The following is a 15296-nucleotide window of genomic DNA, read 5'->3' as shown; positions in this document are numbered from 1 at the left end:
GTGCCCAGGGCATAGGTGTATCCAAGGCCTACCAGGGGCTGCAGCATGTATTATGCCACCCCTGGCCTGGCCTCCATATTTGACACAACTGGCTGATCACTCAGCTGGGGTAAGTCGGTGTAACCACCTCTTACTTAGGTACAGTATGTCTGTGCCTAACCCAAAACTGGACACATATGTTCCTATCAGCCACTCCTATGGAAGGCCTCATCAATCCTGGAGGCAGAGTGCTTGGAAATATGTGAGATGGTGCTCTGGCATGAGCTGAGCCTGTCTGCAGCTGTCGGGAACCACTCCCTAAGCTGTTCCGGGATATTGCCATACCATATACTCTTAAGTGCATTATAATCCTCGCGGTTAAATGCTATCTTTGGTTTGGCTTTATCAAAACATGTCGAGTAAGGTGTCATACGAATTGGAATACTATCCCCTCGCCAATTCTGGCGACGGGGATAGCATTCCACCCTTCTAGAGGGACACGACATGTGTGTAGCCTTAACCCCGGTTAAAGTTAAACAGAGCCTCAGCTTCACAAAATGGACGCTGCCACCACAGACACAAGTCTGGCCTCCTGCTGCTGACCGAAACTTGGCAGATGGTGGCCTGGACAAAGGGTTTCCTGCCTTGGGAGGTGCGAGCACCACCCCAGACAGGATTTTGTGTATTGGGTAGGACAGGGCTGAATAGAATCAGACATGCCCGGGGCACACAAGGTGTCCCCGTGCATAGGCCAGCCCAAACCGGTTCTGGGGCCTTCCAGCCCCAGTCCTGGCGCGGAGCTGGACAAAGGAAAGGGGGTGTAACCGCCCCCCTTCCTGGTTCCTCCCAGAGGAGGGACCTAGTAGGTGATCCACCCCCTAGATTGGGAATAAGAGGGGGAGCAGTGCCATTGCACAGCAGATCATCCCGAAATCAACTTTAAACTAAGAAGACGACTGGACTTCGACATTCTGCTGCACAGAAGACTGAAGAAGAATCTCCCTTGTGGCCAAGGAGTGACCACCCTGTGAACACAGGTACCAACCAGCAACTCGACGTCTGCTTTGCCGCCGCCTCCCGCCGGAGCCCGAGCCCAGAGCCCGACAAGAACCAGATTCCTAGACCTCTCAGAGCCCGATCCACAGTCCCTGCGAAGAAGGGACCCGTGGAGGCACCGAGTGACGTGGGACCGGACCTCTTGGAAGACACCCGAAAAGCTGACTGCGCAGCTTCTGAGGCATCCTCGACGTTGTGCTTTGGGGATTGAGAACCCCCACCACCGAGCAGCCCTTGCACCGAAGATCAGCCCTCCAGCATCTCCACGATCTGCGTGGGGCCCTTTTGCATTGTGCCACTCGACGCGCCATCCCGGCCACTAGCCACGTGGTCAGCGGCCATCTTGGCGACGAACCCGAAGATTTAAACAGCAGGTCTGGTTGCTCCAGACCTACCCAAGCTCCTGTGAAAAGGAGCACCCGCTCTGACCTTGCTGGTCCGAGTGAACAGCATCTTTCAACTTCTGCGTGGCTTGCATTTGCCAAGGCCTGTTTGCCCCGATCAGGTCGCCGACACCGCCAACAGCGAGAAGCCTACGTGGGACAGCTCGTGACCGACTCCTGGACGTCCTTGACCCCGGGTATCCACGTGGCTGCAGAAAGAAGCTACCCGACAACGCCTGTTTGCACCCGACATCGCCTGGTTCCAATCTGGTTCCACGGTAGTCACTGGCTAGTGACTTTGAACACTGTCCCCTCTGCTTTCAGGTCTTCACATCTTCAGATCCACCCTTGGATCCACCGGAACTCTTCTCATCGAGCCGCCTGCAGCATCTTCAGCTCCAAGCACCATCGACCAGCGTGACGAAACCCGACACAACTTCGACCCTGTGCACCCGCTTCCTGTGGGTGAGGTAACTCAGCTCCGCCGGTGCTCCTGCACTGGTACACATCCCAAGGGCCTGTGTTTTAAGTTTCAGCTCCGTAGGTCACTCGGAAGGTTCCTAACTTTCTAACTTTGTACTTTTTACGCACCATAGACTTTGTATTGGAAAGTGCGTGCACTTTGAACACTGCACCCGAGTCCCGTGGGCCTCTCCCGACTTAGTTAACTCCAGTCTCGAATAGCTCCAGCGATTCCCAAGGCCCTAGGCCTCTTCACTTTCCTCCTGGTATCTCTTATACCACTTTCTTAGTATATGGTTTAGGTGGCCCCTAGGGCTCATCCATATTGTGCAACTTTTGTGTATTTAAAACTGTCTTGTGATTTAACGCTTGTGCTTCTGTGCTCATAAAGAGTCCAGGGGATTTTAATAGTTAATAAATCAATATATATTTTCAATATATATCTGTGTGGTGTCCCTTTCATTTGGTATTCAAGGGGGTTGTGTATGGTATAACAGCTGGCTTCACATGCCTTTCAGAGTTTAGCCTAAGACTGCTTTGTCCACGTTACCACTAGGATAACTGGTCTACAAGGTTGAATTACAACCATCATCATAAGGGTTGCTTGGCATGGTACAAAGTGATCACTAGAACTAGTGAGCATTATATACCAGGCCAACTTCTCACATCCGTCCATCATTTCCTTTGGTTTTTCTTTGTTCGCCATAAATTGGCAGGGTATGCTCGGACGTGAGTCCCTTGCTCACTTTGCCACTGGATTTAAGCAAGCCGGGCTGAAGACGGCTGAAATGCCAGAAACTGGTCCTCAGTAGCTTGTTTCTGGTCCAGGGAAGGCATGGCTTGGCAGTTCGGGCTGGACTGTTCCCATGAGGCACACGGTCAGACTGATTTGCATATGGCCATGTCTGAACTGGGGTGGCAGAGTGGGCTAAAGAATGGTGATGGATTAAACCCAGATCAGTTGACTGGGGTGAGTGCTTGTATTGTCAACGCTCCGTCCAACATTTCCTTTGGTTTTTCCTTGTTCTCCATAAGTTGGCAGGGTATGCTCAGACGTGAGTCCCTTACTCACTTTGCCACTGGGTTCAAGCAAGCGGGCTGAAGATGGCTGAAATGCCAGAAACTGGTCCTCGGTAGCTTGTTTCCGCTCCAGGGAAGTCATGGCTTGGCAGTTCGGGCTGGACTGTTCCCATGAGGCACAGGGTCGGACTGATTTGCATATGGCCATGTCTGAACTGGGGTGGCTGAGTGGGCTAAAGAACCATGATGGATTAAACCCAGATCAGTTGACTGGGGGTGAGGCTTGTATTGTCAATGCTCCTTCCATCATTTTCTTTGGGTTTTCTTTGTTCGCCATAAGTTGGCAGGGTATGCTCAGATGTGAGTCCCTTGCTCACTTTGCCCCTGGATTCAAGCAAGCCGGGCCGAAGACGGCTGAAATGCCAGAAACCGGACCTCTGTAGCTTGTTTCTGGTCCAGGGAAGGCATGGCTTGGCAGTTCGGGCTGGACTGTTCCCATGAGGCACAGGGTCAGACTGATTTGCATATGGCCATGTCTGAACTGGGGTGGCAGAGTGGGCTAAAGAACGGTGATGGATTAAACCCAGATCAGTTGACTGGGGGTGAGTGCTTGTATTGTCAACGCTCGCTCCATCATTTACTTTGGTTTTTCTTTGTTCGCCATAAGTTGGCAGGGTAAGCTCAGATGTTAGTCCCTTGCTCACTTTGCCACTAAATTCAAGCAAGCCGGGCTGAAGACAGCTGAAATGCCAGAAACCCGTCCTCGGTAGCTTGTTTCCGGTCCAGGGAAGGCATGTCTTGGCAGTTCGGGCTGGACTGTTCCCATGAGGCACAGGGTCAGACTCATTTGCATATGGCAATGTCTGAACTGGGGTGGCAGAGTGGGCTAAAGAACGGTGATGGATTAAACCCAGATTAGTTGTCTGGGGTGAGTGCTTGTATTGTCAATGCTCCCTCCAGCATTTCCTTGGTTTTTCTTTGTTCGCCATAAGTTGGCAGGGTATGCTCAAACGTGAGTCCCTTGCTCACTTTGCCACTGGATTCAAGCAAGCCGGGCTGAAGACGGCTAAAATGCCGGAAACCGGTCCTCAGTAGCTTGTTTCCGGTCCAGGGAAGGCATGGCTTAGGTGTTCGGGCAGGACTGTTCCCATGAGGCACAGGGTCAGACTGATTTGCATATGGCCATGTCTGAACTGTGGTGGCAGAGTGGGCTAAAGAACGGTGATGGTTTAAACCAGGATCAGTTGACTGGGGGTGAGTGCTTGTATTGTCAACGCTACCTCCATCATTTCCTTTTGTTTTTCTTTGTTCGCCATTAGTTGGCAGGGTATGCTCAGATGTTAGTCCCTTGCTCACTTTGCCACTGGATTCAAGCAAGCCAGGCTGAAGACAGCTGAAATGCCAGAAACCCGTCCTCGGTAGCTTGTTTCCGGTCCAGGGAAGGCATGGCTTAGCAGTTCAGGCTGGACTGTTCCCATGAGGCACAGGGTCAGACTGATTTGCATTTGGCCATGTCTGAACTGCGGTGACAGAGTGGGCTAGAGAACGGTGATGGATTAAACCCAGATCAGTTGACTGGGGTTGAGTGCTTGTATTGTCAACGCTCCGTCCATCATTTCCTTTGGTTTTTCTCTGTTCGCCATAAGTTGGCAGGGTATGCTCAGATGTGAGTCCCTTGCTCACTTTGCCACTGAATTCAAGCAAGCCGGGCTGAAGACGGCTGAAATGCCAGAAAGCGGACCTTGGTAGCTTGTTTCCGGTCCAGGGAAGGCATGGCTTGGCAGTTCGGGCTGGACTGTTCCCATGAGGCTCAGGGTCAGACTGATTTGCATATGGCCATGTCTGAATTGGGGTGGCAGAGTGGCCTAAAGAACGGTTATGGATTAAACCCAGATCAGTTGATTGGGGGTGAGTGCTTGTATTATCAATGCTCCGTCCATCATTTCCTTTGGTTTTTCTTTGTTCCCCATAAGTTGGCAGGGTATGCTCAGACGTGAGTCCCTTGCTCACTTTGCCACTGAATTCAAGCAAGCCGGGCAGAAGACGGCTAAAATGCCAGAAACCGGTCCTCAGTAGCTTGTTTCCGGTCCAGGGAAGGCATGGCTTGGCAGTTCGGGCAGGACTGTTCCCATGAGGCACAGGGTCAGACAGATTTGCATATGGCCATGTCTGAACTGGGGTGGGAAGGTGGGCTAAAGACGGTGATGTATTAAGCCCAGATCAGTTGACTGGGGGTGAGTGCTTGTATTGTCAACCCTCCATCCATAATTTCCTTTGGTTTTTCTATGTTCGCCTTAAGTTGGCCGGGTATGCTCAGACGTGAGTCCCTTGCTCACTTTGCCACTGGATTCAAGCAAGCCGGGCTGAAGACGGCTGAAATGCCAGAAACCGGTCCTCGGTAGCTTGTTTCCGGTGCAGGGAAGGCATGACTTGGCAGTTCGGGCTGGACTGTTCCCAAGAGGCACAGGGTCAGACTGATTTGCATATGGCCATGTCTGAACTGGGATGGCAGAGTGGACTAAAGAATGGTGATGGATTAAACCCAGATCAGTTGACTGGAGGTGAGTGCTTGTATTGTCAATGCTCCGTCCATCATTTCCTTCGGTTTTTCTTTGTTCGCCATTAGTTGGCAGGGTATGCTCAGACGTGAGTCCCTTGCTCACTTTGCCACTGGATTCAAGGAAGCCGGGCTGAAGACGGCTGAAATGCCAGAAACCAGTCCTCGGTAGCTTGTTTCTGGTCCAGGGAAGGAATGGCCTGGCAGTTCGGGCTGGACTGTTCCCATGAGGCACAGGGTCAGACTGATTTGCATATGGCCATGTCTGAACTGGGGTGGCAGAGTGGGCTAAAGACGGTGATGGATTAAACCAGGATCAGTTGACTGGGGGTGAGTGCTTGTATTGTCAACGCTCGCTCCATCATTTACTTTGGTTTTTCTTTGTTCGCCATAAGTTGGCAGGGTAAGCTCAGATGTTAGTCCCTTGCTCACTTTGCCACTAAATTCAAGCAAGCCGGGCTGAAGACAGCTGAAATGCCAGAAACCCGTCCTCGGTAGCTTGTTTCCGGTCCAGGGAAGGCATGTCTTGGCAGTTCGGGCTGGACTGTTCCCATGAGGCACAGGGTCAGACTCATTTGCATATGGCAATGTCTGAACTGGGGTGGCAGAGTGGGCTAAAGAACGGTGATGGATTAAACCCAGATTAGTTGTCTGGGGTGAGTGCTTGTATTGTCAACGCTCCCTCCAGCATTTCCTTGGTTTTTCTTTGTTCGCCATAAGTTGGCAGGGTATGCTCAGACGTGAGTCCCTTGCTCACTTTGCCACTGGATTCAAGCAAGCCGGGCTGAATACGGCTAAAATGCCGGAAACCGGTCCTCGGTAGCTTGTTTCCGGTCCAGGGAAGGCATGGCTTAGGTGTTCGGGCAGGACTGTTCCCATGAGGCACAGGGTCAGACTGATTTGCATATGGCCATGTCTGAACTGTGGTGGCAGAGTGGGCTAAAGAACGGTGATGGTTTAAACCAGGATCAGTTGACTGGGGGTGAGTGCTTGTATTGTCAACGCTACCTCCATCATTTCCTTTTGTTTTTCTTTGTTCGCCATTAGTTGGCAGGGTATGCTCAGATGTTAGTCCCTTGCTCACTTTGCCACTGGATTCAAGCAAGCCAGGCTGAAGACAGCTGAAATGCCAGAAACCCGTCCTCGGTAGCTTGTTTCCGGTCCAGGGAAGGCATGGCTTAGCAGTTCAGGCTGGACTGTTCCCATGAGGCACAGGGTCAGACTGATTTGCATTTGGCCATGTCTGAACTGCGGTGACAGAGTGGAATAGAGAACGGTGATGGATTAAACCCAGATCAGTTGACTGGGGTTGAGTGCTTGTATTGTCAACGCTCCGTCCATCATTTCCTTTGGTTTTTCTCTGTTCGCCATAAGTTGGCAGGGTATGCTCAGATGTGAGTCCCTTGCTCACTTTGCCACTGAATTCAAGCAAGCCGGGCTGAAGACGGCTGAAATGCCAGAAACCAGACCTTGGTAGCTTGTTTCCGGTCCAGGGAAGGCATGGCTTGGCAGTTCGGGCTGGACTGTTCCCATGAGGCTCAGGGTCAGACTGATTTGCATATGGCCATGTCTGAATTGGGGTGGCAGAGTGGCCTAAAGAACGGTTATGGATTAAACCCAGATCAGTTGACTGGGGGTGAGTGCTTGTATTATCAATGCTCCGTCCATCATTTCCTTTGTTTTTTCTTTGTTCCCCATAAGTTGGCAGGGTATGCTCAGACGTGAGTCCCTTGCTCACTTTGCCACTGAATTCAAGCAAGCCGGGCTGAAGACGGCTAAAATGCCAGAAACCGGTCCTCAGTAGCTTGTTTCCGGTCCAGGGAAGGCATGGCTTGGCAGTTCGGGCAGGACTGTTCCCATGAGGCACAGGGTCAGACAGATTTGCATATGGCCATGTCTGAACTGGGGTGGGAGAGTGGGCTAAAGACGGTGATGTATTAAGCCCAGATCAGTTGACTGGGGGTGAGTGCTTGTATTGTCAACCCTCCATCCATCATTTCCTTTGGTATTTCTTTGTTCGCCATAAGTTGACAGGGTATGCTCAGACGTGAGTCCCTTGCTCACTTTGCCACTGGATTCAAGCAAGCCGGGCTGAAGACGTCTGAAATGCCAGAAACCGGTCTTTGGTAGCTTGTTTCCGGTCCAGGGAAGGCATGGCTTGGCAGTTCGGGCTGGACTGTTCCCATGAGGCACATGGTCGGACTGATTTGCATATGGCCATGTCTGAACTGGGGTCGCAGAGTGGGCCAAAGAACGGTGATGGATTAAACCAAGATCAGTTGACTGGGGTGAGTGCTTGTATTGTCAACGCTCCGTCCATCGTTTCCTTTGGTTTTTCTTTGTTCGCCATAAGTTGGCAGGGTATGCTCAGATGAGAGTCCCTTGTTCACTTTGCCACTGGATTCAAGCAAGCCAGGCTGAAGACGGATGAAATGCCAGAAACCGGTCCTCGGTAGCTTGTTTCCGGTCCGGGGAAGGCATGGCTTGGCAGTTCGGGCTGGACTGTTCCCATGAGGCACAGGGTCAGACTGATTTGCATATGGCCATGTCTGAACTGGGGTGGCAGAGTGGGCTAAAGAACGGTGATGGATTAAACCCTGATAAGTTGACTGGCGGTGAGTGCTTGTATTGTCAACGCTCCGTCCATCATTTCCTTTGGTTTTTCTTTGTTCGCCATAAGTTGGCAGGGTATGCTAAGACGTGAGTCCCTTGCTCACTTTGCCACTGGATTCAAGCAAGCTGGGCTGAAGACGTCTGAAATGCCAGAAACCGGTCTTCGGTAGCTTGTTTCCGGTCCAGGGAAGGCATGGCTTGGCAGTTCGGGCTGGACTGTTCCCCATGAGGCACATGGTCAGACTGATTTGCATATGGCCATGTCTGAACTGGGGTCACAGAGTGGGCTAAAGAACGGTGATGGATTAAACCAAGATCAGTTGACTGGGGTGAGTGCTTGTATTGTCAACGCTCCGTCCATCGTTTCCTTTGGTTTTTCTTTGTTCGCCATAAGTTGGCAGGGTATGCTCAGATGAGAGTCCCTTGCTCACTTTGCCACTGGATTCAAGCAAGCCGGGCTGAAGACGGATGAAATGCCAGAAACCGGTCCTCGGTAGCTTGTTTCCGGTCCGGGGAAGGCATGGCTTGGCAGTTCGGGCTGGACTGTTCCCATGAGGCACAGGGTCGGACTGATTTGCATATGGCCATGTCTGCACTGTGGTGGCAGAGTGGGCTAAAGAACCATGATGGATTAAACCCAGATCAGTTGACTGGGGTGAGTGCTTGTATTGTCAATGCTCCTTCCATCATTTCCTTTGGTTTTTCTTTGTTTGCCATAAGATGGCAGGGTGTGCTCAGATGTGAGTCCCTTGCTCACTTTGCCACTGGATTCAAGCAAGCCGGGCTGAAGACGGCTGAAATGCCATAAACTGTTCCTCGGTAGCTTGTTTCTGGTCCAGGGAAGGCATGGCTTGGCAGTTCGGGCTGGACTGTTCCCATGAGGCACAGGGTCAGACTGATTTGCATATGGCCATGTCTGAACTGGCGTGGAAAAGTGGGCTAAAGAACGGTTATGGATTAAACCCAGATCAGTGGATTGGGGGTGAGTGCTTGTATTGTCAACGCTCCGTCCATCATTTCCTTTGGTTTTTCTTTGTTCGCCATAAGTTGGCAGGGTATGCTCAGACATGCGTCCCTTGCTCACTTTGCCACTGGATTCAAGCAAGCCGGGCTGAAGACGGCTAAAATGCCGGAAACCGGTCCTCGGTAGCTTGTTTCCGGTCCAGGGAAGGCATGGCTTAGGTGTTCGGGCTGCACTGTTCCCATGAGGCACAGGGTCAGACTGATTTGCATATGGCCATGTCTGAACTGGGGTGGCAGAGTGGGCTAAAGAACGGTGATGGATTAAACCCAGATCTGTTGACTGGGGGTGAGTGCTTATATTGTCAACGCTCCGTCCATCATTTCCTTTGGTTTTTCTTTGTTCTCCATAAGTTGGCAGGGTATGCTCAGACGTGAGTCCCTTACTCACTTTGCCACTGGATTCAAGCAAGCCGGGCTGAAGACGTCTGAAATGCCAGAAACCGGTCTTCGGTAAATTGTTTCCGGTCCTGGGAAGGCATGGCTTGGCAGTTCGGGCTGGACTGTTCCCATGAGGCACATGGTCAGACTGATTTGTGTATGGCCATGTCTGAACTGGGGTCACAGAGTGGGCTAAAGATAGGTGATGGATTAAACCCAGATCAGTTGACTGGGGGTGAGTGCTTGTATTGTCAACGCTCCGTCGATCATTTCCTTTGGTTTTTCTTTGTTCGCCATGAGTTCGCAGGGTATGCTCAGACGTGAGTCCCTTGCTCACTTTGCCACTGGATTCAAGCAAGCCGGGCTGAAGACGGCTGAAATGCCAGAAACCGGTCCTCGGTAGCCTGTTTCCGGTCCAGGGAAGGCATGGCTTGGCAGTTTCGGCTGGACTTTTCCCATGAGGCACAGGGTCAGACTGATTTGCATATGGCCATGTCTGAACTTGGGTGGCAGAGTGGACTAAAGAACGGTGATGGATTAAACCCAGATCAGTTGACTGGGAGTGAGTGCTTGTATTGTCAATGCTCCGTCCATCATTTCCCTTGGTTTTTCTTTGTTCGCCATAAATTGGCAGGGTATGCTCGGACGTGAGTCCCTTGCTCACTTTGCCACTGGATTTAAGCAAGCCGGGCTGAAGACGGCTGAAATGCCAGAAACTGGTCCTTAGTAGCTTGTTTCTGGTCCAGGGAAGGCATGGCTTGGCAGTTCGGGCTGGACTGTTCCCATGAGGCACAGGGTCAGAATGATTTGCATATGGCCATGTCTGAACTGGGGTGGCAGAGTGGGCTAAAGAATGGTGATGGATTAAACCCAGATCAGTTGACTGGGGTGAGTGCTTGTATTGTCAACGCTCCGTCCAACATTTCTTTTGGTTTTTCCTTGTTCTCCATAAGTTGGCAGGGTATGCTCAGACGTGAGTCCCTTACTCACTTTGCCACTGGGTTCAAGCAAGCGGGCTGAAGACGGCTGAAATGCCAAAAACCGGTCCTCGGTAGCTTGTTTCCGCTCCAGGGAAGTCATGGCTTGGCAGTTCGGGCTGGACTGTTCCAATGAGGCACAGGGTTGGACTGATTTGCAGATGGCCATGTCTGAACTGGGGTGGCTGAGTGGGCTAAAGAACCATGATGGATTAAACCCAGATCAGTTGACTGGGGGTGAGTGCTTGTATTGTCAATGCTCCTTCCATCATTTTCTTTGGTTTTTCTTTGTTCGCCATAAGTTGGCAGGGTATACTCAGATGTGAGTCCCTTGCTCACTTTGCCCCTGAATTCAAGCAAGCCGGGCCAAAGATGGCTGAAATGCCAGAAACCGGACCTCTGTAGCTTGTTTCTGGTCCAGGGAAGGCATGGCTTGGCAGTTCGGGCTGGACTGTTCCCATGAGGCACAGGGTCAGACTGATTTGCATATGGCCATGTCTGAACTGGCGTGGAAAAGTGGGCTAAAGAACGGTTATGGATTAAACCCAGATCAGTTGATTGGGGGTGAGTGCTTGTATTGTCAACGCTCCGTCCATCATTTCCTTTGGTTTTTCTTTGTTCGCCATAAGTTGGCAGGGTATGCTCAGACATGCGTCCCTTGCTCACTTTGCCACTGGATTCAAGCAAGCCGGGCTGAAGACGGCTAAAATGCCGGAAACCGGTCCACGGTAGCTTGTTTCCGGTCCAGGGAAGGCATGGCTTAGGTGTTCGGGCTGCACTGTTCCCATGAGGCACAGGGTCAGACTGATTTGCATATGGCCATGTCTGAACTGGGGTGGCAGAGTGGGCTAAAGAACGGTGATGGATTAAACCCAGATCTGTTGACTGGGTGTGGGAAGTTGGCCTGGTATATAATGCTCACTAGTTCTAGTGATCACTTTGTACCATGCCAAGCAACCCTTATGATGATGGTTGTAATTCAACCTTGTAGACCAGTTATCCTAGTGGTAACGTGGACAAAGCAGTCTTAGGCTAAACTCTGAAAGGCATGTGAAGCCAGCTGTTATACCATACACAACCCCCTTGAATACCAAATGAAAGGGACACCACACAGATATATATTGAAAATATATATTGATTTATTAACTATTAAAATCCCCTGGACTCTTTATGAGCACAGAAGCACAAGCGTTAAATCACAAGACAGTTTAAAATATACAAAAGTTGCACAATATGGATGAGCCCTAGGGGCCACCTAAACCATATACTAAATAAGTGGTATAAGGGATACCAGGAGGAAAGTGAAGAGGCCTAGGGCCTTGGGAATCGCTGGAACTATTCGAGACTGGAGTTAACTAAGTCGGGAAAGGCCCACGGGACTCGGGTGCAGTGTCCAAAGTGCACGCACTTCTCAATACAAAGTCTATGGTGCGTAAAAAGCACAAAGTTAGAAAGTTAGGAACCTTCCGAGTGACCTACGGAGCTGAAACTTAAAACACAGGCCCTTGGGATGTGTACCAGTGCAGGAGCACTGGCGGAGCTGAGTTACCTCACCCACAGGAAGCGGGTGCACAGGGTCGAAGATGTGTCGGGTTTCGTCACGCTGGTCGATGGTGCTTGGAGCAGGAGATGCTGCAGGCGGCTCGATGAGAAGAGTTCCGGTGGATCCAAGGGTGGATCTGTAGATGTGAAGACCTGAAAGCAGAGGGGACAGTGTTCAAAGTCACTAGCCAGTGACTGCCGTGGAACCAGAGTGGAACCAGGTGATGTCGGGTGCAAACAGGCGTTGTCGGGTAGCTTCTTTCTGCAGCCACGTGGATACCCGGGGTCGAGGACGTCCAGGAGTCGGTCACGAGCTGTCCCACGTAGGCTTCTCGCTGTTGGCGGTGTCGGCGACCTGATCGGAGCAAACAGGCCTTGGCAAATGCAAGCCACGCAGAAGTTGAAAGATGCTGTTCACTCGGACCAGCAAGGTCAGAGCGGGTGCTCCTTTTCACAGGAGCTTGGGTAGGTCTGGAGCAACCAGACCTGCTGTTTAAATCTTCGGGTTCGTCGCCAAGATGGCCGCTGGCCGCGTGGCTAGTGGCCGGGATGGCGCGTCGAGTGGCACAATGCAAAAGGGCCCCACGCAGATCGTGGAGATGCTGGAGGGCTGATCTTCGGTGCAAGGGCTGCTCGGTGGTGGGGGTTCTCAATCCCCAAAGCACAACGTCGAGGATGCCTCAGAAGCTGCGCAGTCAGCTTTTCGGGTGTCTTTCAAGAGGTCCGGTCCCACGTCACTCGGTGCCTCCACGGGTCCCTTCTTCGCAGGGACTGTGGATCGGGCTCTGAGAGGTCTGGGAGTCTGGTTCTTGTCGGGCTCTGGGCTCGGTCTCCGGCGGGAGGCGGCGGCAAAGCAGACGTCGAGTTGCTGGTTGGTACCTGTGTTCACAGGGTGGTCACTCCTTGGCCACAAGGGAGATTCTTCTTCAGTCTTCTGTGCAGCAGAATGTCGAAGTCCAGTCTTCTTCTTAGTTTTAAGTTGATTTCGGGATGATCTGCTGTGCAATGGCACTGCTCCCCCTCTTATTCCAATCTAGGGGGTGGATCACCTACTAGGTCCCTCCTCTGGGAGGAACCAGGAAGGGGGGCGGTTACACCCCCTTTCCTTTGTCCAGCTCCGCGCCAGGACTGGGGCTGGAAGGCCCCAGAACCGGTTTGGGCTGGCCTATGCACGGGGACACCTTGTGTGCCCCGGGCATGTCTGATTCTATTCAGCCCTGTCCTACCCAATACACAAAATCCTGTCTGGGGTGGTGCTCGCACCTCCCAAGGCAGGAAACCCTTTGTCCAGGCCACCATCTGCCGAGTTTCGGTCAGCAGCAGGAGGCCAGACTTGTGTCTGTGGTGGCAGCGTCCATTTTGTGGAGCTGAGGCTCTGTTTAACTTTAACCGGGGTTAAGGCTACACACATGTCGTGTCCCTCTAGAAGGGTGGAATGCTATCCCCGTCGCCAGAATTGGCGAGGGGATAGTATTCCAATTCGTATGACACCTTACTCGACATGTTTTGATAAAGCCAAACCAAAGATAGCATTTAACCGCGAGGATTATAATGCACTTAAGAGTATATGGTATGGCAATATCCCGGAACAGCTTAGGGAGTGGTTCCCGACAGCTGCAGACAGGCTCAGCTCATGCTAGAGCACCATCTCACATATTTCCAAGCACTCTGCCTCCAGGATTGATGAGGCCTTCCATAGGAGTGGCTGATAGGAACATATGTGTCCAGTTTAGGGTTAGGCACAGACATACTGTACCTAAGTAAGAGGTGGTTACACCGACTTACCCCAGCTGAGTGATCAGCCAGTTGTGTCAAATATGGAGGCCAGGCCAGGGGTGGCACAATACGTGCTGCAGCCCCGGGTAGGCCTTGGATACACCTATGCCCTGGGCACCTAGGGTGCACTTATACAGGGGCTCATAAGGTGAACCAGTTCCAATTCGTAATGCACCTAGAGTGCATTGGCAGTAATTTAGAGAGAGAACAGCAGGCTGTGGGTCTGATTAGCAGGCCCACAGCCACATTAAGTCAGAAACCAGTGAAGCAAAAAGCAAAAATTTGGGGTGACCATAGGATAGCAGACCCTACTCTCCTACATAACCCCCCCCCAAACGCAGGGACATTAGACTAACCTTGACCAGTTGTGTCTTCATGTTCTAAGTGGAAGTACCTGGAGAGACCATCTGCGTTGCCATGGTCAGTCCCTGGGCGGTGCTCCACTGTAAAGTCCATCCCCTGTAGGGAAATGGACCACCTGAGTAGTTTGGGGTTTTCACCCTTCATCTGATTAAGCCATAGGAGGGGCTTATGGTCGGTCTGAATCTTGAAGTGAGTACCAAATAAGTATGGCCTCAACTTCTTCAGGGCCCACACCACAGCAAAGGCCTCCCTCTCTATAGCTGACCAACGTTTCTCTCTGGGGGTCAGCCTTCTGCTAATGAAAGCAATGGGCTGGTCCTGGCCATCTACATTAAGCTGTGAAAGCACTGCTCCCACTCCCAACTCAGAAGCATCTGTTTGGACAATGAACTCTCTTGAGTAGTCAGGACTCTTCAGGATAGGTGCAGAGCACATGGCCTTCTTCAGGTCATCAAATGCCTTTTGACAGATTTCTGTCCACTGAACCTTTTTGGGCATCTTCTTGGATGTCAGATCATTAAGAGGAGTCACAATGGACCCATAGTTCTTAACAAACTTCCTGTAGTACCCAGTCAGGCCCAAGAAAGCTCTGACCTGAGTCTGGGTAGTTGGAGGGGACCAGTCCTTGATGGTCTGGATCTTACTCTCCAGTGGTTGAACTTGGCCTCCACCTACAAGGTGGCCCAGGTATACAACCTTGCTCTGCCCTATCTGGCACTTTGTTGCCTTGATAGTGAGGCCTGCCTTCTGCAGAGCCTCAAGCACTTCCTTCAGGTGGATCAGGTGATCCTCCCAGGTGGAGCTAAAGACAGCAATATCGTCCAGATAAGCTGCACAAAAGTCATCCAACCCAGTGAGGACTTGGTTCACCAACCGTTGGAAGGTGGCAGGTGCATTTTTCAGACCAAAGGGCATCACCACAAACTGATAATGCCCACTAGGGGTAGAAAATGCTGTTTTGGCTTTAGACTCCTCAGCTAACCTGATTTGCCAGTAGCCAGCTGTCAAGTCAAATGTGCTCAAATATTTGGCAGAAGCCAACTTGTCAATGAGCTCATCTGCCCTTGGAATAGGGTGTGCATCTGTCCTGGTGACAGCATTGAGTCCTCTGTAATCCACACAGAACCTCATCTCTCTCTTGCCATCTTTGGTGTGAGGTTTGGGGAC

This window comes from Lissotriton vulgaris, chromosome 2_2 (genome assembly GCF_964263255.1).
Source record: "Lissotriton vulgaris chromosome 2_2, aLisVul1.2, whole genome shotgun sequence".
Classification (NCBI taxonomy): Eukaryota; Metazoa; Chordata; class Amphibia; order Caudata; family Salamandridae; genus Lissotriton; species Lissotriton vulgaris.
This window is presented reverse-complemented; position numbering follows the sequence as displayed.